Here is a 27,823-nt window from a genome sequence, read left to right on the forward strand (position 1 = left end):
CCATAGGGATAAGTATTGATAGTCCGGTGAGATTCCAGTGACTTCAAGATAAAAGAAACCCCAAATAAAGGTCCACCACCTCTGTGTTACACACCCCTTTGCCAAGTCACTCACCCCCACTTAATGCCCTCCACTCTCATGGAATGGGCAAAAGACACTTGGATGTTCCACCTTAGATCAAGAGTACACTGGCTGGTAGATCACGGATGCCTAGATAGCCTTCCTTCCGCTCATAGCATGAAAAGAAAGAGAAGATACCGGGATTGGTCGGGTGAGCAGAGGTGTCTCCTCGGTTCCAGCGGCTCACTACGCCGCGGCAGTAGGATCTGAGTGAGCACCTTTATCCTCGCTTATGACATTATTTTATGTGTTTTTACAAGGATTGTTCCATGTGAGTGTAAACATTGGAAGCTGATATTTCATTAAAAGGTCTTTCAGACGTTATTGCACTAGTGGTATCTTCTCTTTATTTTCATGCTATGAGCGGAAGGAAGGCTATCTAGGCATCAGTCATCTACCAGCCAGTGTACTCTTGATCTAAGGTGGAACATCCAAGTGTCTTTTGCCCATTCCATGAGAGTGGAGGGCATTAAGTGGGGGCGAGTGACTTGGCAAAGGGGTGTGGAACACAGAGGTGGTGGACCTTTTTTTGGTGTTTCTTTTATCTTGAAGTCACTGGAATCTCACTGGACTATCTATACTTATCACTGTGGATTTTCAGTTTAGTTCATGAACTTTTTTGGACTATTTTTATTTTTCATATTTATGTACAAATATATTTTTGGTGGCAGTGTTTTTGAATTTTATTGTTCACGTATTTGATTGATCACTTATACACATGTCACTGTTCTGGATGATATATGTGCGCAGCTAACAGTTTATATACATACAGTGGGGATCAAAAGTTTGTGCACCCCAGCTAAAAATTTGTATTAATGTGCATAAAGAAGCCAAGGACAGATGGAAAAATCTCCAAAAGGCATCAAATTACAGATTCAACATTCTTTATAATATGTCAACAAAAGTTAGATTTTATTTCCATCATTTACATTTTCAAAATAACAGAAAACAAAAAAATGGTGTCTGCAAAAGTTTGGGCACCCTGCAGAGTTAATATCTTGTACTGCCCCCTTTGGCAAGTATCACAGCTTGTAAACACTTTTTGTAGCCAGCCAAGAGTCTTTCAATTCTTGTTTGAGGTATCTTTGCCCATTCTTCCTTACAAAAGTCTTCCAGTTCTTTGAGATTTCTGGGCTGTCTGTCACGCACTGCTCTTTTAAGGTCTATCCATAGATTTTCAATTATGTTGAAGTCAGGAGATTGTGAAGGCCATGGCAAAACCTTCAGTTTACGCCTCTTGATGTAATCCCCTCTGGATTTTGAGGTGTGTTTAGGATCATTATCCATTTGTAGAAGCCATCCTCTCTAACTTCAGCTTTTTCACAGATGGCATCAAGTTACCATCCAAAATTTGCTGAAATTTTATTGAACCTATTTTTCCTTCTACTCGTGAGAGGTTCCCTGTGCCACTGGCTGCAATACAACCCCAAAGCATGATTGATCCACCCCCATGCTTAACAGTTGGACAGAGGTTCTTTTCATTAAATTCTGTGCCCCTTCTTCTCCAAACGTACCTTTGCTCATTCCTGCCAAAAAGTTAAATTTTAACCTCATCGGTCCACAGAACTTGTTTCCAAAATGCATCAGGCTTGTCTATATGTTCATTTACAAAGTTCAAACGCTGATTTTTGTGGTGAGGACGTAAAAGAGGTTTTCTTCTGATCGACTCTTCCATGAAGACCATATTTGTACAAGTATCTCTTTATAGTGGAATAGTGTACCACAACTCCAGTGTCTGCCAGATCTTAATGGAGGGATCGTGCAGTCATACGTGGGTTTTGAATTGTTTTTCTCACAATCCTGCCAGCTGTTCTGTCTGATATTTTTCTTGGTCTTCCAGATCTTGCTTTAACTTCCACTGTTCCTGATGACTGCCATTTCTTAATTACATTCCGAACAGAGGATATTGACAACTGAAAACGCTTTTCTATCTTCTTATAGCCTTCTCCAGCTTTGTGAGCGTCAACTATTTTCAGTTTTCTAGACAACTGCTTAGAAGATCCCATGGTGCTGATTGTTGGGGCAAGGTCAGATGAGTCTGGGCATTTAAAACCTTTGAGATTAACATCACCTTGTCTTCCCAGATGATGATTGAGAACAATCCATGACACTGGCAGGTCTCAGCCTGCCCAAACTTTTGCAGACGCCATTTTTTTGTTTTCTGTAATTTTGAAAGTGTCAATGATGGAAATAAAATCTAACTTTTGTTGACATAATATAAGAATGTCTAATCTGTAATTTGATGCCTTTTGGAGATTTTTCCATCTTTCCTTGCCTTCTTTATGCACATTAATAAACATTTTTAGCTGGGGTGCCCAAACTTTCGATCCCCACTGTATATAGGTTATATATGCGCTGCCCCTGAAGGTGGCCTTTTTTGGTGGCTATCACCTCTGCGCGCAGGGTGTTGGAACTGGCGGCGTTATCCTGTCGTTCACCTTATATGATGATTCACAAGGATAAGGTGGTGCTTCGCCCCTGTTTGTCATTTCTTCCTAAGTCCGTCTCTGACTGTCATTTGAATGAAGACGATGTGTTGCTTTCCCTGTGTCCCAGGCTAAACATCCGAAGGCAATTACCTTGCATACTTTGGATGTGGTCCGGGCAATTAGGGTGTACCTGGCAGCAACGGAGTCTTTTAGGAAGTCAGACTCTCTATTTGCGCTCACAGACAGATCTCACAAAGGGTTGTCCGCTTCTTCTGCGACCATTTCCAGCTGGATTAGACACACGGTGGTTCAGGCCTATTGCATCAGTGGTCAGGTTCCTTCTTTCCCTGTCAGGGAGCACTCTACTAGGGCACTTAATGTCTCCTGGGCTTTCCGTCATCAAGCGTCAGTGACACAGGTTTGTAAGGCGGCCACATGGTCGTTGGTGCATGCTTTTACAACATTTTTATAAAGTGGATGTGTTGGCATCTGCGGATGCTTCCTTTGGCCGCAAGGTTTTGCTGGCTGCTGTTTAGGAGACCTGGTCCTCTGGTGTGTTGTTTTTTTTTCAAGTGACCTTTTTCCAGTTGTTTATGGTTGAGCTCCATGTTACCTGGTTGGCTATGGTTAGCCTTGGGAATTTTTTTCTGCCTTTTTACCACCGTTTAACACTGCTTTGGGACATCCCAATGGTTAAGAAGAATCAGGAGCTGTGTTCCTCAATGAATGAAAGAGAAAATGGGATTTTTGACTTGCCGTAAAATCCATTTCTTTGATGTGCTCTGATGGACACAGCACCCACACCTCTGTGGAGTTGGCTTTCTTCTGACACTGCTTGTAACAAAACTGAGTGCCTGAGGCTGAGAGTGGGTGTATACCCCCTGGGACTACCCGTAGGCCTAGTCAAGCTTTTTCCTGCCTAGTGTCCTACTCCTGTAAGGGGCAGTATAACCCAATGGTTAAGAAGAATCAGGAGCTGTGTCCGTCAATGAACATCAGAGAAATTGATTTTACTTTGAGTCCCATTTTTTTCCCCTCGGTGAAAAGGCTGTTTTCTCGATTTAGACTCTGTGCTCTATCCTTACAAAGCTAAGTAACAGCCACAACCCTCATTACAGTGGACCTCAGAGACCTCTATTGCGGGGAAAGACAAGGACGTGGTAATGTGAGATACTGGATCTTTTTATTCAAGTAGAGATCGAAATTGGGTGAACTCACTATGGCTAAACGTAGAAGACGAAAGCTGATTGTGTCGGGTGTGTTTTTTTTTTTTAAAGACACAGAAATTCAAAAACAGGTTATTCTTTTGCACAGAAGAGTTACAATTATAAGCTAGGCCCCCCTCCTCTACCCAGCATGTCTCATTTCTTTATCATACATCTCAGAATGGTTAAAGCGGTAGTAAAGTCCGCATTGTGATTTTTACCTACAGGTAAGCCTATAATAGGTCATCACGGCTCTGGCCACTCACACATCCGAAGTCTGTGAACCCAGAAGAAAGACCAGGGGAAGATGGAAGCCCTGTCAGCTGTGACAGCATGCAGCTGGAAGGCTTTGTTGTAAGGTAAGTATTTCATAATGTGCTAGTATGCGATGCATACCAGCACATCATGCCATTGCCTTACAGGGGAAAGTGTTTTGTTTTTTTTGACAGTTTTAATTCTCATACAGTAACAATGGGTTATGCTCCGCCTCCAGGCAATGAACACTGCTAAATCACAAAGCTGCAGTCTAGCCTTGCATAACCCTCCCACTCCCTGCATGACTTCAGTTTTTTGCTAGTGCCTTTAGACGATGGAAGGGTTTCTACTCCGTTTGAGAGAATATTTTTCCTTTTTTTTTTTTTCTTATTAATGGTATTTGTCATGATCTTCTAGCAATTATAATTTGGTGTCCAGCTGCTGAGTCCTAGAACTTTCTTTGGCAGCATTATCCAGATTGATCATCTGTTGGTCTTAGTAACATGAGAGGTTGTACCCAGATCCCATGATTCAGAATAGGGATGGCCTGTAAGTTAGTAACATTGTGTCTTGATAGAGTGCTCTACAGCAGTGGTCCTCAACCCTGGCCTACAGGGCCCACTAACAGGCCAGATTTGCAAGATAACTGAAATACATCCCATCATTTGCTGCTCAGTGAGTGCAGTACTCTAGTCTGCATCTCCCCAAGGTAATACTTAAAATCTGGCCTGTTAATGGGCCCTGAGGATCGGAGTTGAGGACCACTGCTCTACAGGTCCAGAGCAGTGGTCCTCTGCAGTGGAGCCCAAAGTCTGATGGCCCTAAAGTGAAAATTGAGCAAGATTCTGCCCTCATTTGTGCACCTCTAGACTTCACCCTGCAAGTGTCCCTGTCTATGGAGCTTCAGCGTGCTGTATTCCCACCCAGCTGGGTTTAGCCAAGTAGTGACCGTGCTTTGAAGAGGCTGGCTGATGCTCTTCCGCAGTCATGGGAGGCAAGTGGCTGATCAGTGGTGACCCACTTCCTGGTTTAAGGGCACTCTTCTGGCACGTCTGCATGGATCTGACCCTCCATGCTGGCACCACTTTAAGTGCCTTTTCTATGCAGGCACTGTAGGTTACCTTCAGCTGCACAACTTTTCTACCCTACTGGGCTCCACAAGCCATTGGGTGTTGGACACACAACAACTTCCCTCTCCATAGCATGGATCAAGCTCATGAGTATACTACTAAGGGGAAGTCACATTGGAAGCACAGCAGACATTAGACACAAGAGAGTGGGGTCGAAGGTCTCCCATCAGATTTTTCCTCTGTGCCCTTTGGTCTTTGCATGGCCTCTCTTGCTCAATCCAGGCAGGAGGAGGCACAGTTCCATGACATTTCTCCAGCCTTAAAAATAACATTCTCACAGATGTGGTGCATAGCAGGCCGAAGTTACGACAATTCCTAAGAGTCTCTGGTTTGGGGTCCTGGAAAGTGGCAAAAGCTGTTCTTCATGCTCATATGTCGGTGGCTGTTTATGAAGACTGGGCTCAGCCTAAAAAAAAAAATATTTTCCTTCAACTTACCTGTAAAATCCTTTTCTTGGAGTACATCATGGGACACAGAGCCGGTAATAATGACTATCTGGGTTATACGCTACCTTTAGGTGTCTGGATACTGGCAACCAATAGACAGGAATTTCCTCCCATATAAACCCTCCCATACAGTAAGAACCTCCGTTTTTGAAGCAAGCAATAAAGATCCCAAAAAAGAGGGTAGGGACCTCTGTGTCCCGTGATGTACTCCAAGAAAAGGATTTTACAGGTATGTTCGAAGAAAAATCCTATTTTCTTTTTATCGTACATCATGGGACACCGGGTCGGTAATAATGACTATCTGGGATGTCCTAAAGTAATGCCCATGAGGGGATGCAGTAACCCCCAAATCTGCCCCTGGGCAAAGAAAGAGCTGATACTAAAGTACGCTACTTCCAAATTGAGCCCCTTCTCTGGCTCTTACATCCACTTGGTAAAACTTTGTGAATGTATGAACTGTAGACCAGGTAGCAGCTTTGCAAATCTGAGCCATAGACACCTGATGATGCACATGAAGCATTTACCCTCCTGGTAGAGTGAGCTTTTAACCTAAAGGGTGGAACTTTACCCTTTAAGCCATATGCCTGAGCAATGACTGTTGCTGGGTAAAGATGTTGATGGGTAAAACCTTTTCTACCTGAGACCATCTTCCCTGGAGAGAGATTTCCTCCAGGACCGCTCCCCAGGCCACAAAGCTAGTGTCTGTGGTTACTACCTTCCAGGTCACAGGCAGAAAAGGTTTCCCCTTGCTTAGGTTGCTGAGGACCAGCCACCAGGTCAGATCCTGTCTTACCCTTGGGGAAAGAAACATTGGGGAATCCAGAGCTCTGAGTTTTTTGTTCCAAGCGGACAGAATACTGTTCTGGAACAGTCTGGAGTGAAATTGCACATAAGTGACTGCTTCGAATGAGGACAACATCTTGCCTAGCAGTCTCATGCACAGCCGTATAGAGGGAAACTTTTTCCCTCTTACCAACCGCACCAGACCCTTCAAGGCCAGATGGCAGGAAAATATTTGCCTGAGCAGTATCGAGAATTGGACCCAAATATTCCAGAATTTGAACAGGCCTTAAAGCCGACTTTTCTAGGTTTACAACCCAACCCAGATTTTTAAAGTACTGGACGGTCCGGGAAACATCCCTTCTTAGACCTGGTTCTGACCGATTCTTGATCAGCAGGTCATCTTGGTAACCCATTACTGAGATGCCATGAGACCTTAGAAGAGCCAACACTGGGGCCAAGACTTTTGTAAACACCTGGAGAGCTGTGGCCAGACCGAATGGCAGAGCCACAAACAGAAAATGGGACTGCCCTACCGCAAAACAAAAAAACCTTTAAAGGAGCCTGAAAATTGGTACATGGAAGTTTGCATCCTTGAAATCTATGGAAGCCAGAAAATCTCCTCTTCCTAGAGCGGCTATCACAGAGTGGATTAATCCAATGCAAAAAGACCAAATGGTCAGATACTAGTTCAGAGCTTTGAGATCTAGAATGGGTCTTACCTCGCCATTTGGTTTTGGCACTGTAAAAAGATTCGAGTAAAAACCAGTGAAACTTTCGCTGGTTGGAACCTCCACAATCATGCCCTGCACCCACAAACGTTCCAGGGCCTAGAACAAGGACTTATTTTTTACTGGGCAAATAGGGACATTTTAACCCAGAAAACGAGAAGGAGGAAACTCTCGGAACTCTATCATGTAGCCCCGTGCCACTGTAGACAAATCCCACCTGTCCTTCACCACTCTTTCCCAAGTTTCTGAAAACTGTAGGGGCCTTCCCCCCACCCAAATGATTGGGGCCGCCCCTTCACAAGGCAGATTTGGAACCTGATTTAACAGGCTTTTGGCCCTAGGGTTTTTTCTAATCTTGATTTTGAGGTCTTCTAAACCCTGACGGCTGAGGCCGTCAGAACTGCTTAGAAGCTGACATGTTAGGAGGCACCGTAACACTTGGAGCTTTAAAAAAAATGGATGTTTAATCCTTCTTTTAACCGGCAACAATGCACTTTTTCCATCTGAAATCTTCTGGATGTATTTATCCAGATCCTCACCAAAGAGACTTTCCCCATGGAAAGGAAAAGCTGTCAGTAGTTTTTTACAAGGGAATTCTGCCGACCAATTCTTAAGCCATAGTACTCTGCGCATATGAACAGAGAGAGGCGCAACTCGGGAAATCTGCTGGATAGAATCCTTAAGGGCCTTTACTGCAAGACACAAGGCGTGAGGAAACTCCGCTAAATCTTCAGAAAACTCCCATTGAATAGGGAGACTTCTAGTCACCTTTTTAAAACGATCCTTTAAGGATTGGCAAAATCCTACAGCCGCTATAGCTGGTTGAACAGCAGAGCCAGTGATGGCAAAATAAGCTTTATGTCAGGGAAATGGCCATAGGAGAACTGGCAACATTGCCAGTAATAGAAATGGACGCTCCTGGCTCAACTGACACAGCCCTCTGCTGGCCTGTCAGGGAAATGGCCATAGGAGAACTGGCAACATTGCCAGTAATAGAAATGGATGCTCCTGACTCAACTGACACAGCCCTCTGCTGGCCTGTCAGGGAAATGGCCTATAAAAGGTGGCCATAGGATCAGACTCATTGCTGGATTATCTCTCAGCTTCCTGTGCTTCCTGTTTAGATTTCTTGTTGTGACTTGGCTTGTTCCTGATTCCGTTTGATCTCCTGCTCCTGGTTTGACCCTTGGCTTCTCCCACTGACCTTTCTTCCGTTACCTACCGTGTATGACCCCGGCTTGCTTCAAGACCTCGGCTACTCTGGTTGTCTCCTGTGCATGAGCTCGGCTTGTACCATGGTTTCCGCTACTAGAGACTATTCCTTGGCACAAGGTAACTCGGCTGCTTCAGAGCCTTGAAGACTCATACCCTGCTGCAATTCCAGCCTGTTCCAGTTCCCTCTCGGATTGCTCCTGGTTCTAACTACCTGCCTGCAGCTGGTAACCCGTGCCACTTGGGGCGCCACACCCTTTGTACCATCTCCAGGGGTGTGCCGCACTGAGCCGCAAGGGGAGCCCTCTCAGCACCTCGGCCTCGGATCAGGTAACCCTGACACTTTAATTAAGGATTCCAACTAGTTATCTGCTGGATCCTTAAAAACCTAGGCATTATCAACCGGACAGGTCAAATTCTTTTTCACATAAGAAATAGCAGCATCTACAGAAGGCATACACCACTTCCTCTTGAATTTCTCCTCAATAGGATAAAGCAAAGAAAATCTCTTTGGAGGCATGAACAACCTGTCAGAATGGTCCCAATCCTCTACACCAGCTGTTCCAGCAGGGGGTGTAAAGGAAACATCTGGGAATTCTGCTGAGGGCGCAAAGAACCCAAAGAAGAAAAGGAGGCTTCTGACATTTCCAGAGAACGTAATTTAAACCCTGTCTAAACCATTTTGTTGAGGGACTGAATCAGTAGCCTCTGAGAGTGAGATGCTGAAAATAGTTCCCCAGAATCTGAGCCCTCAGAATAGGAACCATCCTCAGCCTGCCCCTCTTCCAAGTCATTAACAGCTACCTCTTCAATGTCTTCTGCCCAATCTGGCTGTAAACCAGAGGCCCCTGCAAGACCATGAGAGTCTAGGAGCTCTGCTGCATCCCTGCTGGGTCCGGATACAGGAAAGGGGGATCTATTCCGTTTTCTCCCAGCCTGTAAAATGGAAGCAATCATTCCGGGCTATCTTACCTTCAAGGCTAGCAAAGGCAGATGCCACGTCTTTCTTAGACACATAGGTAGAAACTGAGGCATTGGCGGTATCAACAATACCTGATAAGCATAATGGCCCAGACTGACCAGTTGCTCCAGGCCTCTCAGGGGAAAGATAGCACAGCTGGAGCCAAACTAGGACTATTTAATCCTGATGCAAGACCACTTGTCCCTTTCCCTTTTAGTTATCTTGCAAACTTGGCCTGTTAGTTGCCCGAGGACCGGAGTTGAGGACCACTGCTATACAGGACCCAAACTTCACCCATCACGGCGGGCTTTGTCAATCAGACCTTCAAGGACCGGGTCCCCCTTTTTCAAGGGGTCCACATCCTTGGACCTGTAAAGTACCCTGCTGGCAAACTCCTTGGGATAATAAATAACCAGGTTCCATTTATCAGGGTCCAGCACCCAGATGGGTCACATTACAGGCAAAACCTTGGGTCTTCTTAGCTGAGGCTTGGGTATCATCCACTTAGGGCTTAGCCATCCGAATGGATCTGAGCAAAACCCCCCCCCCCCTTACTGGGACATCATTTAAGATGGAAGAGCTTTAACAGCCATGACCACCACCTTCAAGACACTGGGGAAAAAAACCTGAGGTTCTTCCTGTATCAGAGGGGTTATATGGGAGGATCTTCCTGTCTATTGGTTGCCAATGTCCAATCACCTAAAGGTAGCAAATAACCCAGATATTCATTTTTACCGTCTCTGTGTCCCGTGATATACAATAAAGAAAAAATGTTTGTTTCCCTAAAACAGTTTGCACAGCAGTACCATATGGAGGAGGATTTCTGTAATAAGTGGTCAGCCCCTGTGGTGGATTCCACTATATTTTATCTAAACAAGACCTTAACAGTGCCATTTTTTAAAGTATAACTATAAGCAACACTTATTTTAATCCTAATTGTATAGTACAGGACACAGGACTTGTAGTCACAGACCATGGATTATGTGCCACTGCCTTCATGTGATTGGACACTGGCAAAAGCTGTGCTTTTGAAAGGTCCTCTGTGCGCCCTCCTATAACCCACCCACTTCATGGGACTCCAGCTTTTTGCTATTGTCCTTAAGTGATGGACCTCTTCTCCTTTGAAGAAGTGTCTAAACTGTTTTTTTTTTTTTTTCATGGCTTCTACCATCACTTTTTTCAAGCTCCCGCTGCTTATTGTCTCAGGACTCACTAGCAGTTTCTGGATCTGTTACTCTCGATTGCACATCTTGGGCACTAGATTCTGCATTAGGCATTTACCTTGACACATGGTACCACAACTGTAGTTAACTGAACAGCGCTATACAGATCAAGGGCCATGGTCCTTTCCTATGGCACTCAGACCCTAAAGACCCCTTCAAGATTATGTACACTGTGATGGGTGAGGTTTGGTCCCCTCTGGGATCCTGGACTGCGAATAAGGCAAAACAGAGTTGCCCTGTATTTATGTTCTTTTTTTACATTAGCGGCCAGTTCACACCACACGCAGTCCAGTGGGGTTTTTTTCTGCATTAAAAAACACATGAAAAGTAGGTTATATGGTTTCCACAATGGCATAATTCACACCAGTGCTTGCAGTTCCAGAAAAAAAAGAACATGCATTTTTCCTGCACTGGAACGCTGTAAAACGCATCAAAAACGCACAAACGCACTGGAAAGAACATGTCCTTGTTTAGGGTTAAGAAAAAAGAGGAGTAAAAATGCACTGGACTGCATCAAAAACACGCATGCAGAAAAGCATCAGGGATGCATCCGGACTGTGTTTCTATGATGTGAACTGGTCCTCAGGGTGTTTATTTAGTGCAGCTTTTCTCAACGAGGGTTCTGTAGAATCCTAGGATTCCTCCAGAGGTGCTGTAACCAGTTAACTCCCATGTGATGGTGGCTGCATAATTCAGGAGCCAACACCATTCGGCAAAACCAGTGGCATACCACCAAAGATTTTTTAGTTGACGGTACGGGTGGCATTCTGACCACCAATGTAAGGGTGGCATTCTTTCCACTGACTACATAGGAAAATTGTATATTTCTAACCGATCCCCAAATAATTTTTTTGCCTGGAGTTCCCCAAAGTATAAATTTATTTCAAGAATTCCTTTGGGGTTAGCAGGTGGAGAAAGGCTGATGTGTGTTATATCCCCCTTTGTAAAAGTATCTATTACATTTGCGGTAGGTAACAATTATCTTTTAAACTTTGTCAGGTTTCCCACTCAGAGTTTGTGCTTGGGTAGTGATGCAGTTGCAGTACACCTTCCAGGTGACCTACTTACACTTTCCATTTCTGCTGAGAACACAGGAAGCACATCAGATTTCCCAACTGCTAACCTTCCAGAGACACAGCAACAGGTTAGCGCCTGGTTTTTAGTTTCTCCCCTTTCAGTCTACATCCATTTAGTGAGTACCCCACAGGCGATCCCCTAACTCAGCAATGGCAGATATAAGATGCAGAGCAGCTTAGAAGAAAAAGGCCTAATCACACTTGTGCTACAGACAGCACAGAGGAAAACTAGAAAAATGAGGCAAGTTCATATATTGAGAGCACTCTTCCTCTATCTCCCTCCCAGGCCCAGAGCAGATGACCCATCAGACTAGGGTAGATTTTATTAGAACTTTGTCTGATTTCTTAAAAAACTCTGACAGTTTTAGGGGAAAAATACTTCTAACCCACAAAAAAAAACTTAAACCGACTACTGCCATGACTACCACCTCTTACTACTAAAAAAAGGTCATTTTGTTCCACCCAGGCACCCTGCTCTAAGTAAAAAATGTATCCAAACCTTTTTGCCACACATCTTGGACCCCAAGATCCTCCAAGCCTACCTAGAAGCTCTCTTCACAAAGAACCTCTGGGCCCATCCCTATGACATGAGGCATGAGAGGTACAGTAGTTCCAGTTTATTGCCTCACTCGGATTAAAGAGAAGCACATTTCTGGCATCTGTGAACATCCAAGATGCCTATCTTTACATTCCCAACTTTCATGCACACCAATGCTATGCTTTGGTAGTTGATGTGATCAACCTCAAGAAGTCTGTCCTCCAGCATTACCATCATCTGGAGTATTTGGGGCTGATCTAGGATGCATTTCATGACTTGCTTCTAGATGAGGGTCTTGGGTTTCAAGATTGTCTCCTTTGAGGCTATCCCCTTTACTCCCCTTTACACCTGGGAGGCATACTTTGGAGCAAAACCAGGCATCTCAACCCCGGAAATATCCATCACATCCTAGTATTCCCAGCATTTGGCTCTTAGTGTTCTAACGGGACAGGTTTGTGCCTTGTCTGTTCTATTCCGGAAACCTTTTGCTTCTAAACCTTTTTTTTTTGTGGTATTTGTGGTGCCTCAAGTCAAGGTGGGATTTTAAGGGCAGGAGTAAAGGGGATATCGAAGGTAATATAGTAGGTAAAAAATTTTATTTACAAAGTATAATTATAATTACAAACATTCATGGTGAAAATGGGTAAAGGCCCATTGTGCCAGTGAGAGAAGAAGAGTTTAGATGTGATAACAAGTGACAATAATGTGACTTGAGTTGATTTTGGTGATCCTGCTCTGCTGATTCTCATGTCAAAGGACCGGAATATACGCAGAGGAGGTAACCAATCGGTTAATCCGACATGTTTCGGCCAACTATGGCCTTTATCAAGGATCTGTCACCGATTATTTTAGATATATGTCCACTTCCTAAAGTTGAGCCTTCCCAGAGTTCCTCCAGGAGCTGCAGGAACAGTATGTTGCTGGGCAGAAGATTCTGGTCCAGGGATCCAAATAGGATTGAAAATATATCAAAAGGCTTCCGCAGGGTAGCTTCTGAAATGTTTAGATGTAGAAATAAGCAGGGTCACAGCATAAGGGCTCCGGGTCCGCCTTCTCCCTCGGTCAGAGAGAGACACTCTCTCGGTCTCTCTCTGACCGAGGGAGAAGGCGGACCCGGAGCCCTTATGCTGTGACCCTGCTTATTTCTACATCTAAACATTTCAGAAGCTACCCTGCGGAAGCCTTTTGATATATTTTCAATCCTATTTGGATCCCTGGACCAGAATCTTCTGCCCAGCAACATACTGTTCCTGCAGCTCCTGGAGGAACTCTGGGAAGGCTCAACTTTAGGAAGTGGACATATATCTAAAATAATCGGTGACAGATCCTTGATAAAGGCCATAGTTGGCCGAAACATGTCGGATTAACCGATTGGTTACCTCCTCTGCGTATATTCCGGTCCTTTGACATGAGAATCAGCAGAGCAGGATCACCAAAATCAACTCAAGTCACATTATTGTCACTTGTTATCACATCTAAACTCTTCTTCTCTCACTGGCACAATGGGCCTTTACCCATTTTCACCATGAATGTTTGTAATTATAATTATACTTTGTAAATAAAATTTTTTACCTACTATATTACCTTCGATATCCCCTTTACTCCTGCCCTTAAAATCCCACCTTGACTTGAGGCACCACAAATACCACAAACATTTTTTTGGGATGGTGGCAGACACAACTATCGAACCTCCAGTAGATCCAAAACCCTATTCTCTTGCTTCTAAACCTTTTGTCAAGACCTTTGTTCAGGGAGTTGCTCATGTCAATTTCCCACTTTGACTTTCTGTGTCTCCATGGGATCTAAATCTAAAGGACCTCCATTTGAACCGATTTGGTATATCCCATGGGGGACCTCACCAGTAATGTGGCCATTACCTCCATCTCGTGTCTCTGAGTTTGCAGCTCTCTCTTGTAAAGAACCATGTCTTACCTACATTCAGGATAGCCCTGAGACACAGACCCTTCTTCTTCCCCAAGGTGGAATTTTCCTTTCACCTCAATGAGATTATTATAATCCATTCCCTATGTCCTGCCTCAAAGAATGCCAACGAGAATTTACTCCACTTCCTAGATATGTTCAGAGCAGTTGGGGTCCACCTAGCTGCAACTTTTTACTTCCGAATATGAGTCGCTCTTTGTCCTCCCTGAAAGTCCCAAGAAGAGACATCCTGCTTCCTTTTCCACTATTGCTGGGTAACTCAGGTAGCTTATTCCCAGGCCATATGAAAGGGTTCCTCCCCTCCTAATCTGGCGCATTCCACCAGATCTGTAGGTGTTTCTTGGGCTTATCAGCATCAAGCATCTGTTCCACAGGTTTCCAAGGTTGCCACCTGGTCTTCTGTTCATACCGGGTGGATCTCCAGGCCTCTGCTGATGCAAGCTTCAACCATAAAATGCTTTAAGCTGTAATGTGAATCTTCAGAGTCTGCTGAACTTTCTGTGCGTGGGCCTGTGCGCTATGCTGTAGCCCAACTATCAGTTTATTACTTAGGGATATCCCATGGTATATTACTACAGGAAATCTCTTAATTGTACAATAGAGAACACAGGTTATTCATAGACCCTGGAATTTAGGCTTGTACTGTCAGGGTGATTGGACACTGGCAAAGCTTTTGAGGACACCCCCCTGGGTACCTCTTGTAAATTAGAGAAGTCACTCTTAGCCTAACTAGTTTACTTTATCTTCAGATTCTTCAATCAAATCTTCTTTGTCTTCTAATACATCAGTAGAAACAGTGCATTCAGATTAGGGAAAACTCAGTAAAACCTTGAAAGCCATTCAAAAACTTTCTCAGGTGGATGACCAGTTACATCACACAACTGGTTGCACACTTTCCTGCCATTTCCACCTAAGGGCCCTTATAAGGTACTAAGGTGCTTCCTCTTCTGTCCTTGCTCCACAAGGACAGTCTACACACGGGATTCTGCATACTTCTTCTGGACATGCTTACCTTATATTCCGCATCCTACCCTGTGATTACCCCAAAGGCGATCACTATCACCGTAGCTATGGGGAAACAAGACAAAAGGGAACCACAGCAAAAACTTAGGCAAGCATTTGCTCTGCCAAAGCAGTGCGCATAACTCAATCTTTTAATATTAGGACACTTACCTGTCCACAAATCTAAAGGTGTCCTCAGCCAAGCCGATTTTTCAGCCGGCTCTTGGGTGCTGCCGCCGCCATCACAGCTGAGGGAAACCAGCAGTGAAGCCTTGCTGCGCATGTGAATGGCTCGTGGGGGGGGGCTGAACTTTCGACTGAGTTTGCAGCGTTTGAAGTCAGCCAGAAGTGGGAGTGGGTACCTTTCATACCCAGATACTGTAACACTCCGGCGTTTATTTGTGTGGTGTGGATTAGCAGCTGCGGAAGTTACACTCAGTAGTCATGTAGAGATGTGTTGAACTACCATATCCAACTCTCAAGACTCATCATTGTGCATCAGCCTGTCTCAGCAAGCACATACACAAACACAGACACTCATTAAAGATGTTCCTGGAGTGATATGTTTATATGTGAAAGTATAGAGGTGATACTGAGGGGACAGGCGTGGATAGTGATAGCAATGGTAAGAGGTAACAGATGGTGATAGTAAGCACTTAGGATAGCAATCATGTACAGGTAACAGGTGGTAGTGAAGAGCAGATGAAGTGTACAGGAGATGCTAGGCTAGTGCAGTGACAAGATGGTAATAGGCTCAAGAGCTTGCAGTCTAAGTAGCGGTGCAGATGTTAGATGTAACAGTATAGTTCTTAGAGTAGCAATAGTCTTTAGTAAGCAGAGTAGTAGTGAAAGTAGATTAGGAAGGTATTCCCCTGTGGGGTACTTATCACTGGTAGGTTTGTAAGGAGAGGGTTCCGGCGGTGAGGTAATGATCTTGTAGCGAGATACAAGATGTTGCAGCAAGTCTTCGGTCAATCCAGGTATTAGGGAATAGCTGGAGGATTCGGCAGCGTTAGGTAATGCTGTAGCAAGCGGTTTGCACGAACACATGTGAGTGAATGCCGGCGGTTGAAATAGCCGCTCAGAGCGGCACTCACTGATGAGGTCATGGAATTTAAAGGGACAGGTACTAGATGCGTTCCACCTATCTATATGGTGGAACGTAATGTACAAATAATAGGCTGGAAGGGTACCGCAGGTACCAGGATCTTACAGATACCCGCTCTTTCCCCGAAAGGTACCAAATGTGGCAGTGGAGGGGGGCAGGAGGCATACAAGTGGGTGGAGCTCTGCTTTAACTGAACAATTACAGCAATTATCTCCTTCTCTGTTCTTTTGTGTGGATACCCTGGAACAAGAAATGAGGCACAGCTCCAAAATGGCTCTAATCTCTATTCACAGGCATAGCATTTTGTGGCTCAAAGCCTGGACAGCTGAAGCTCCCTGTAATAGAAGCCTCAAAATGATGCCCTATTAAAGGAGGACCTCTTTTTGGTGAGCCAATTGATAAAGTTATTAAATATGTCACAGGAGGAAGATTCTACTTCCACAGCATAAGATGGTACCCAAGCCCAAGGGGGGTATTTGTCCTATTGTGGTCCTAAAATCCTTCAACAAATACCCTCACACTTTACATCTGCAAGATTGGTAATTGCCTCTTTGAGATAAGTAGGGATTACCTGGCACCCAAAGAAATCCAAGATGCCAATCTGCATATTCCCATTTATCAACATCATTAATATTTTCTGAGCTTTCAAGACAGGCATTTCCAGTTTAAGCATTGCTTTTTGGCTGATCCTCTGCTCTCAGAGTATTCACAAAGGTCCTAACACCTCTTCTTCTCCTTCAAGCAACTCAGGATATCCAGTTATCTGGACGTTTTACTGAAGAAGTCACCTCCCTTCCAACTCTCATCAAATGTCCACTGGACAATTTAGATGGCCCAGGCTTCCAGATGGGTGATCAGTTTCCAAAAATCTGCCCTCCAGCTTTCTCTACGCTTGGAATACTTGGGTCTAGTTCTGGACACGTCCCAAGCAAAGGTTTTCCTTCCAGAGAAGAAAATTCTCTCTCTGAGCTTATGGTGAAGAATTTAGGTTAGAGGCATCCCACAAGGATTCTCAATAGGAATTCTAGGCCTTATGGTAGTATCTTCCAGTCTGTGCCATTTGCTTAACAAGAATGCTCCTGCTTTTTAACCTACACATGCTTCTGTCCAGTGAAGCAAAGCCTAGCTTAGTAGATTTCATCCAGCCCAGCTTTTACAGTGGAGTCTTCTTTCCTTATCACTGGATGATAACAGGTGCCAGTTTGTACGGCTGGGGAGGTGTCTTTCAGTCTCTCACAGTCCAGGGAGCATGAAAGCCAAGCTCCACATCAACATCCTAGAGCTCAGAACAAGGTTTTCTCTGTAGCATCGGACCCCCCTTTTACAAGGACACCCAATCAGGGTGCAGGAAAAAAAGTGGCATGGCTGTGGCCTACATCAACCACTAAGTTAGCACAAAGGAGTCATGCAGCTTTGAAGGAAGCAAGCCAGATCATCTCATGGACAGTAATTAACTGTCCAGCGATCCCTGCTGTCCAAAGCCAATCATCACCTAGACCATGGAGAATGATCCCTCCATTCTGATATCTTCAATCTCCTGTTAAAAATAGGGACCATAGATTTGGACTTCCTGACATCAGGTTCAAAAAGTTACCCATTTGTGGCCAGGGTCAAAAATTCTAAAACACTGACATCTGATGCTCTAGTAATCCCATGGACTCTGTTCAGGTTAATATATGAATTTCCTCCAGTGTGGATGCTTTCTTGACTGCTCCACAAGATAGAGGAAGAGAAGGTATTGGTGATTCTCATTACACCAAACTGTTCCAGAAAAACCTGGTACAGAAATACTCAGACTCCTTGAAGAAGACATATGACCTCTTTCAAACAAAGAAAACTTGCTGGCCCACTATACCTGCTTCTCAGTCACTGGCTTTTTAGGCATGGCTGTTGAAGCCTGGGTCTTGAAGGATGGGTATATCTGACTCTATCATTCCCACGTTACGCAAAGCCAGAATAGCTGCTTCGAAAAAAAATCAAACATACCTGAAGATCCTTTTTCTCCTAGTGTGGACCCCTCAGATCTACAGCGACTCCACTTCCAAGTGCACTTGTAGTGCACAGCGGATTTGCCTTTAGTAAATAAACCCCAATGTCTTCATTAAGATGAAAGGCTGAAGGAAGAATAGGGTGCTGTAATAGGGGTCTGATCCATTAAACACCTTAAATAACATTTTTTACAGGTGAGTGACAAGCCAAAGGCTTTTAAAATAGGATTGACATGACAGAAACCTCCCCCCTAACTAACCTGTCCACACTAGGAGAAAAAGGATATATCTGTTGCTCAACTTTGTAAGGCTTCCACCTGGTCTTAAGTTCACATATTCTCCAAGTTCTACTAGGTGGAATGCCATTTTCGGATGCAAGGTTGTTTCAGCAGAACTCTGACTTGGGTTTGTTGATCCTTTTCTGTTTTGTTGGGCCTGTTGGCACAGTTCTGTTTGCCTTGTTGTTTCCCACCCATCTGATTTATTTTGTTGGGGAACACTACATGGATTTTGAATATCCAACGTGTTTATTGTACAGTACGATTAAGATAAAGGAAATTTTACTTCCCTGTACATGTGTCTTGGAGTACAAGACACAGGCCATGTCCTTTCTGTTTCTGTGTTACTCTGCATTGCTTGCTAAAAAGAATAAAAATTTATAAATAACCCTATCCAAAGAGTTGGGTAAGGTTATAGTGGTATACCCAGGGGGTGTGTCCAATCACCTGAAAGTAGCAAACTATAACTGGATATTTAGAGACCCAATCTGATATACTGTACTTGAAAATATTGAATTTAACGGGTAAGTAACATCCATTTCTCTTTCGTTCATTGATGGACACAGCTCCTGATCTTCATTAACCATTGGGTTATACTGCCCCAAACAGGAGTAGGACACTAGGCAGAAAAATAATCTGGCTACGCTTATGGGCAGTCCCAGGGGGTATACTCCCTCTCTCTGCTATAGTTCCTCCGTTTTTTTCTGCCTAGTCAGGAATAAAGACCTAGTTTGTTGCTGGGATCTCTGGTCCTGGCAATTTTTTCAGACAGGCCCAGAATCCTCAGATAGTGAGGATGATTCCTCCACATCTGCAACCACGCACGAAAAGGCGCTGGTGGAAGCGCTGATTGTATCTGCGTGAGACCTTGAAGATGGAGGACACAGCTGCAGCTGCAACAGAGGCGCAAGTTACCTTTTGGCACTCACAAGCCATTTAGAGCGGCAAAGGAGTTAATTTTCCCGCCTATTTTGACAGAATTGTCACTAAAGAGTGGGGATGACCAAAGCGACCCCTTGGGATCCCTAAGCGATTTACTAGGCATTACCCCTATGCACAAGGCAACCATGATTCTGGTTAAGGCCTTTAACAATCCGGCTGACAGGAAGGCGGAGGCTGTGGCCCGCAATATGTACACTCTGGCTGGTTCAGCACTGAGGGCCGGTATTCACCATTGCCCTGGTGTCTGACCGAGTGGGCTAAGCTTTTACGCAGTGACCTGGAGGGAGAACAGCTCCCCCCTGTCTTTGCTGAGCTGGCGGACCAGCTGGTCCAGGGGCTGCAGTTTATCTGTGATGCCTTTTTGGATGCGGCTCCCCTAGTGGCTTTGCTCTCTGTTTCGGCAGTGATCCTTCGGCGCGTCTTTTGGCTCTAATGCTGGTCTGCAGACCGGACTTCTAAAAAGGCCTTGACTGATCTCCCCTTTCAATGGGATCGCCTGTTTGGGGCTACCCTGGATGACATTATTAAAGGTCTCACAGGGGGAAAGAGTACTTTTCTTCTGCAGGCTACTAAGGGCAAGGACCCTCGTCGTAGAAGTGGGCCCCCCTCCTCGACTCATAAGAAGTTTTTTTGTCCCTCAGGGTCGACTGACAAGGGCTCGAAGCCTTTCAGGACCTCCTTTGGAGGATCCAAACGAACCTGGATCCTGGTCTGGTAAGCCGAGAGCAGGCTTCTCCAGACCCGTGGACAAGGCTCCTTCAGCATGAAGGTGTGCCCTCACCAGTATTGGTGGTGGGGGGACGTCTTTGCTGGTTTGGAGTAACCGTGTAGCAGGTGAAGCCAGAGGAAACTAAATCTCCGAAGCTGCCTTTTGCTGGCAAGACATTGAATCGGTATGATGTCTGGAAAACGAAGGAGGAAAAGTCTCACACGTGGCAGCCCATATACAGTATCTCACAAAAATGAGTACACCCCTCACATTTTTATAAATATTTTATTATCAAAAAAGTTGAAAAAAGACAGAGGACAAACAAAGACGAGACAAACAAAAAGACCAAGACAGTTGGGACTTTGAATGAGGCGGTGCCCATAAGGGCTTACCGCCTCCATCCCTACTGGATAAATAAAGAGGGGGGAAGGGGAATGCAATGGATAGAAGGGTAATAATGGGATCGGCTTATTGGTAAGATATATATATATTTTTTGTTATAATAACAGATAATTTATAACATAACATAATATTGGTATTAGTCTTAGAAAAGCCGATACCCTATACATATGGTAAGGTAAAACGGGAAGGGGGGGACAAAACGGGACTTTAAGTGAGGTGTGTGGAGTCGGTGGTCACAGTAAAAAGGTACAATCATGTAGTATAAAATAAAGATTTTAATGTATGTCATATAGAGATTAACATATATAACATAAACACATTTGTACACAGTACATCAAAATTGCATATGTATAATGATACAATCCAAAGGCAATGAGAAACATTCTAGACACCAGATCATAAATCATGGGATATACACTAGGAAGAGTAGGTCATTAATAAAATAGGTTTAAAAGATAACATGTTAATATTGGTGGAGAGTGCATCCATGTTAGGCTCGACGCGTTTCGTGGATACATTCCACTCGTCAGGAGCCAGGTGCACCCCAAAACATCATTTCAAGGGAAGGTCAATTCTGAACAGGCTATTGTGGACAGTGATCCAAAAAGGTCAAAGAAGTCTGTTCCGGGAGCTGTAGGGGCCCAGACCGCGGCCAAAGGCATATCACATAGGCATTCCGTAGTGTCATAAGGGTGACAGAGGTATTTAGGAGATGATATCATGGGTATTTATCTCCAAGGATATCTATATGGGTAAGGATATTAAGTTAATAAAAAAAGTTTTCACTGTTGATACAGTGTCAAATATAAAATAATAGAATTGGTATAAAGGTAGATATAAATACCTAAATAAATTGAGTTGATCGAGGAAACTAGGTAAGATGATCTGAATAAGTCTGAAACAATGATGAGAAAAGAAAAACCGGTTGGTACAAGAATAAGTAGAGGAGTTTGGTGCAGATCAAACCACCAAACAAGAATAATAAAGTGACAAGGTGGATAAGGTGCTCAGTGAAAAAGAATCAGGAGTGATGGGGTGAATAAAAATGTGAGGAGTGAAGAGATAGTGAAAAGAAGTATCCGATCTGAAGTGAAGATCTGAGAATTAAAGTGATGAGGAGAGGGAAAGCCGATTAGTGAAAATTGAATGGATAATATGTTGGTGATAGTCAAAACCCAGATAAGAAGTGATGGGGAGTGTAGAAAAACCAAAGTGCTCAAGTGGGAAAGCGTCAGAGGGCAAATACAGTGCAGAGGGTGTAAGAATAGGGAATGCCAAAGGGAAATACCTAATGATGGCCACAGCAGGGGCTCCTAGCGTCACGTCCGCGCTCAAAGAAGTGGAGGAAGCGTTGTCACGGCCGGGATCAGATACCGTCCCAGGACGAGACACAAGCCACCTCCCTTAAATATGGGCGCGAGATTGGAATCACGTGACAATGTGAGGACGCTATACAATAGACGTCACACGCACGGCATGGATGGCGTGGCGCCGAGACGCAGCGGGGAGCCGCCCACACTACCGCGCCCGATCCAGGACGGGCGGAAGGGGAGGAGGGAGGCCCCCGAAGCGTCTCGCAGCTCCCGGAATTAAACAACAGACCATGGGATCTGTCCAACCATATAATGACAATCTACATGTTCCCAGTGTAATATTGCCCATAACAGGAGAAACATGATGAGAATGTATGCATAATAATATAGATTGTAAATATGTTGCCTAAAATGGTGAATGCAAGCCAAAAAAGGTGGTCTGCATTAGGGCCAACCGCAAACAAACACACACCTCCATCCCTATGAATAATCAAAAAAGTTGAAAAAAGACAGAGGACAAACAAAGACGAGACAAACAAAAAGACCAAGACAGTTGGGACTTTGAATGAGGCGGTGCCCATAAGGGCTTACCGCCTCCATCCCTACTGGATAAATAAAGAGGGGGGAAGGGGAATGCAATGGATAGAAGGGTAATAATGGGATCGGCTTATTGGTAAGATATATATATATTTTTTGTTATAATAACAGATAATTTATAACATAACATAATATTGGTATTAGTCTTAGAAAAGCCGATACCCTATACATATGGTAAGGTAAAACGGGAAGGGGGGGACAAAACGGGACTTTAAGTGAGGTGTGTGGAGTCGGTGGTCACAGTAAAAAGGTACAATCATGTAGTATAAAATAAAGATTTTAATGTATGTCATATAGAGATTAACATATATAACATAAACACATTTGTACACAGTACATCAAAATTGCATATGTATAATGATACAATCCAAAGGCAATGAGAAACATTCTAGACACCAGATCATAAATCATGGGATATACACTAGGAAGAGTAGGTCATTAATAAAATAGGTTTAAAAGATAACATGTTAATATTGGTGGAGAGTGCATCCATGTTAGGCTCGACGCGTTTCGTGGATACATTCCACTCGTCAGGAGCCAGGTGCACCCCAAAACATCATTTCAAGGGAAGGTCAATTCTGAACAGGCTATTGTGGACAGTGATCCAAAAAGGTCAAAGAAGTCTGTTCCGGGAGCTGTAGGGGCCCAGACCGCGGCCAAAGGCATATCACATAGGCATTCCGTAGTGTCATAAGGGTGACAGAGGTATTTAGGAGATGATATCATGGGTATTTATCTCCAAGGATATCTATATGGGTAAGGATATTAAGTTAATAAAAAAAGTTTTCACTGTTGATACAGTGTCAAATATAAAATAATAGAATTGGTATAAAGGTAGATATAAATACCTAAATAAATTGAGTTGATCGAGGAAACTAGGTAAGATGATCTGAATAAGTCTGAAACAATGATGAGAAAAGAAAAACCGGTTGGTACAAGAATAAGTAGAGGAGTTTGGTGCAGATCAAACCACCAAACAAGAATAATAAAGTGACAAGGTGGATAAGGTGCTCAGTGAAAAAGAATCAGGAGTGATGGGGTGAATAAAAATGTGAGGAGTGAAGAGATAGTGAAAAGAAGTATCCGATCTGAAGTGAAGATCTGAGAATTAAAGTGATGAGGAGAGGGAAAGCCGATTAGTGAAAATTGAATGGATAATATGTTGGTGATAGTCAAAACCCAGATAAGAAGTGATGGGGAGTGTAGAAAAACCAAAGTGCTCAAGTGGGAAAGCGTCAGAGGGCAAATACAGTGCAGAGGGTGTAAGAATAGGGAATGCCAAAGGGAAATACCTAATGATGGCCACAGCAGGGGCTCCTAGCGTCACGTCCGCGCTCAAAGAAGTGGAGGAAGCGTTGTCACGGCCGGGATCAGATACCGTCCCAGGACGAGACACAAGCCACCTCCCTTAAATATGGGCGCGAGATTGGAATCACGTGACAATGTGAGGACGCTATACAATAGACGTCACACGCACGGCATGGATGACGTGGCGCCGAGACGCAGCGGGGAGCCGCCCACACTACCGCGCCCGATCCAGGACGGGCGGAAGGGGAGGAGGGAGGCCCCCGAAGCGTCTCGCAGCTCCCGGAATTAAACAACAGACCATGGGATCTGTCCAACCATATAATGACAATCTACATGTTCCCAGTGTAATATTGCCCATAACAGGAGAAACATGATGAGAATGTATGCATAATAATATAGATTGTAAATATGTTGCCTAAAATGGTGAATGCAAGCCAAAAAAGGTGGTCTGCATTAGGGCCAACCGCAAACAAACACACACCTCCATCCCTATGAATAATCAAAAAAGTTGAAAAAAGACAGAGGACAAACAAAGACGAGACAAACAAAAAGACCAAGACAGTTGGGACTTTGAATGAGGCGGTGCCCATAAGGGCTTACCGCCTCCATCCCTACTGGATAAATAAAGAGGGGGGAAGGGGAATGCAATGGATAGAAGGGTAATAATGGGATCGGCTTATTGGTAAGATATATATATATTTTTTGTTATAATAACAGATAATTTATAACATAACATAATATTGGTATTAGTCTTAGAAAAGCCGATACCCTATACATATGGTAAGGTAAAACGGGAAGGGGGGGACAAAACGGGACTTTAAGTGAGGTGTGTGGAGTCGGTGGTCACAGTAAAAAGGTACAATCATGTAGTATAAAATAAAGATTTTAATGTATGTCATATAGAGATTAACATATATAACATAAACACATTTGTACACAGTACATCAAAATTGCATATGTATAATGATACAATCCAAAGGCAATGAGAAACATTCTAGACACCAGATCATAAATCATGGGATATACACTAGGAAGAGTAGGTCATTAATAAAATAGGTTTAAAAGATAACATGTTAATATTGGTGGAGAGTGCATCCATGTTAGGCTCGACGCGTTTCGTGGATACATTCCACTCGTCAGGAGCCAGGTGCACCCCAAAACATCATTTCAAGGGAAGGTCAATTCTGAACAGGCTATTGTGGACAGTGATCCAAAAAGGTCAAAGAAGTCTGTTCCGGGAGCTGTAGGGGCCCAGACCGCGGCCAAAGGCATATCACATAGGCATTCCGTAGTGTCATAAGGGTGACAAAGGTATTTAGGAGATGATATCATGGGTATTTATCTCCAAGGATATCTATATGGGTAAGGATATTAAGTTAATAAAAAAAGTTTTCACTGTTGATACAGTGTCAAATATAAAATAATAGAATTGGTATAAAGGTAGATATAAATACCTAAATAAATTGAGTTGATCGAGGAAACTAGGTAAGATGATCTGAATAAGTCTGAAACAATGATGAGAAAAGAAAAACCGGTTGGTACAAGAATAAGTAGAGGAGTTTGGTGCAGATCAAACCACCAAACAAGAATAATAAAGTGACAAGGTGGATAAGGTGCTCAGTGAAAAAGAATCAGGAGTGATGGGGTGAATAAAAATGTGAGGAGTGAAGAGATAGTGAAAAGAAGTATCCGATCTGAAGTGAAGATCTGAGAATTAAAGTGATGAGGAGAGGGAAAGCCGATTAGTGAAAATTGAATGGATAATATGTTGGTGATAGTCAAAACCCAGATAAGAAGTGATGGGGAGTGTAGAAAAACCAAAGTGCTCAAGTGGGAAAGCGTCAGAGGGCAAATACAGTGCAGAGGGTGTAAGAATAGGGAATGCCAAAGGGAAATACCTAATGATGGCCACAGCAGGGGCTCCTAGCGTCACGTCCGCGCTCAAAGAAGTGGAGGAAGCGTTGTCACGGCCGGGATCAGATACCGTCCCAGGACGAGACACAAGCCACCTCCCTTAAATATGGGCGCGAGATTGGAATCACGTGACAATGTGAGGACGCTATACAATAGACGTCACACGCACGGCATGGATGACGTGGCGCCGAGACGCAGCGGGGAGCCGCCCACACTACCGCGCCCGATCCAGGACGGGCGGAAGGGGAGGAGGGAGGCCCCCGAAGCGTCTCGCAGCTCCCGGAATTAAACAACAGACCATGGGATCTGTCCAACCATATAATGACAATCTACATGTTCCCAGTGTAATATTGCCCATAACAGGAGAAACATGATGAGAATGTATGCATAATAATATAGATTGTAAATATGTTGCCTAAAATGGTGAATGCAAGCCAACCTTTTTGGATCACTGTCCACAATAGCCTGTTCAGAATTGACCTTCCCTTGAAATGATGTTTTGGGGTGCACCTGGCTCCTGACGAGTGGAATGTATCCACGAAACGCGTCGAGCCTAACATGGATGCACTCTCCACCAATATTAACATGTTATCTTTTAAACCTATTTTATTAATGACCTACTCTTCCTAGTGTATATCCCATGATTTATGATCTGGTGTCTAGAATGTTTCTCATTGCCTTTGGATTGTATCATTATACATATGCAATTTTGATGTACTGTGTACAAATGTGTTTATGTTATATATGTTAATCTCTATATGACATACATTAAAATCTTTATTTTATACTACATGATTGTACCTTTTTACTGTGACCACCGACTCCACACACCTCACTTAAAGTCCCGTTTTGTCCCCCCCTTCCCGTTTTACCTTACCATATGTATAGGGTATCGGCTTTTCTAAGACTAATACCAATATTATGTTATGTTATAAATTATCTGTTATTATAACAAAAAATATATATATATCTTACCAATAAGCCGATCCCATTATTACCCTTCTATCCATTGCATTCCCCTTCCCCCCTCTTTATTTAAATATTTTATTATATCTTTTCATGTGACAACACTGAAGAAATTAAACTTTGCTACAATGTAAAGTAGTGAGTGTACAGCTTGTATAACAAGTGAATTTGCTGTCCCCTTAAAATAATTCAACACACAGCCATTAATGTCTAAACTGCTGGTAACAAAAGTGAGTACACCCCCTAGTGAAAATGTCCAAATTGGGCCCAATAAGTAATTTTACCTCTCCGATTTCATGTGACTCCTTAGTGTTACAAGGTCTCAGGTGTGAATGGAGAGCAGGTGTGTTAAATTTGGTGTTATCGCTCTCACTCTCTCATATTGGTCACTGGAAGTTCAACATGGCACCTCATGGCAAGGAACTCTCTGAAAATCTGAAAAAAATAATTCTTGCTCTACATAAAGATGGCCTAGGCTAAAAGAAGATTGCCAAGACCCTGAAACTGAGCTGCAGCATGGTGGCCAAGACCAAACAGTGATTTAACAGGACAGGTTCCACTCAGAACAGGCCTTGCCATGGTCCACCAAAGAAGTTGAGTGCACGTGCTTAGCGTCATATCCGGAGGCTGTCTTTGCGAAATAGACGTATGAGTGCAGCCAGTAGGGATGATCGAACGGTTCGGGTCGACCATCGGTTCAACCCGAACATTGACTGTTCGAAATTCGGCCGAATTCCAAACTTTTTGCTGAAAAAGTTTGGAATTCGTCAACCAGAACCGACCAAAATGCAATGGGACAGGAACTGGGCTTTAAAAGCCTGTGATTGGACCAGAACCATCAGTAAAAGCCAATTGAGGGGGCAGGAGGATGCTAGGAATGTGATTGGAGTGACTAGGGGGTCCAGAGGCCAATCAGTAGTGAATACTCTCCCCAGTATATAAGATAGCCCCGCCAAATCTCTAGCATTGTAATACAGGGATGTGGAAGAGAGTGTAAGCAGTTCTGTTACTCCTGCTTCATAAGTGTCATTTAGCAATTATTAGTGTGAGGAAAGGGATATCTAGTGTAGTTAGGGTACTATTTTCCACTATAGTTAGATTTAATAATCTAGTTTCTGTAGGGAAAGTGTTAAGTGTCAGGGTGACTGTAGTGTAGTGTAGGGTGAACTGACTCTGACTGCTATGGCAGGGTGACCAAACCCTTCCATGTCAGGGTGACCGCCATAGAAAAAAGATCGTTTGTATTAGA

This window comes from Pelophylax lessonae (genome assembly GCF_965119305.1).
Source record: "Pelophylax lessonae genome assembly, chromosome: 11".
NCBI classification, from domain to species: domain Eukaryota; kingdom Metazoa; phylum Chordata; class Amphibia; order Anura; family Ranidae; genus Pelophylax; species Pelophylax lessonae.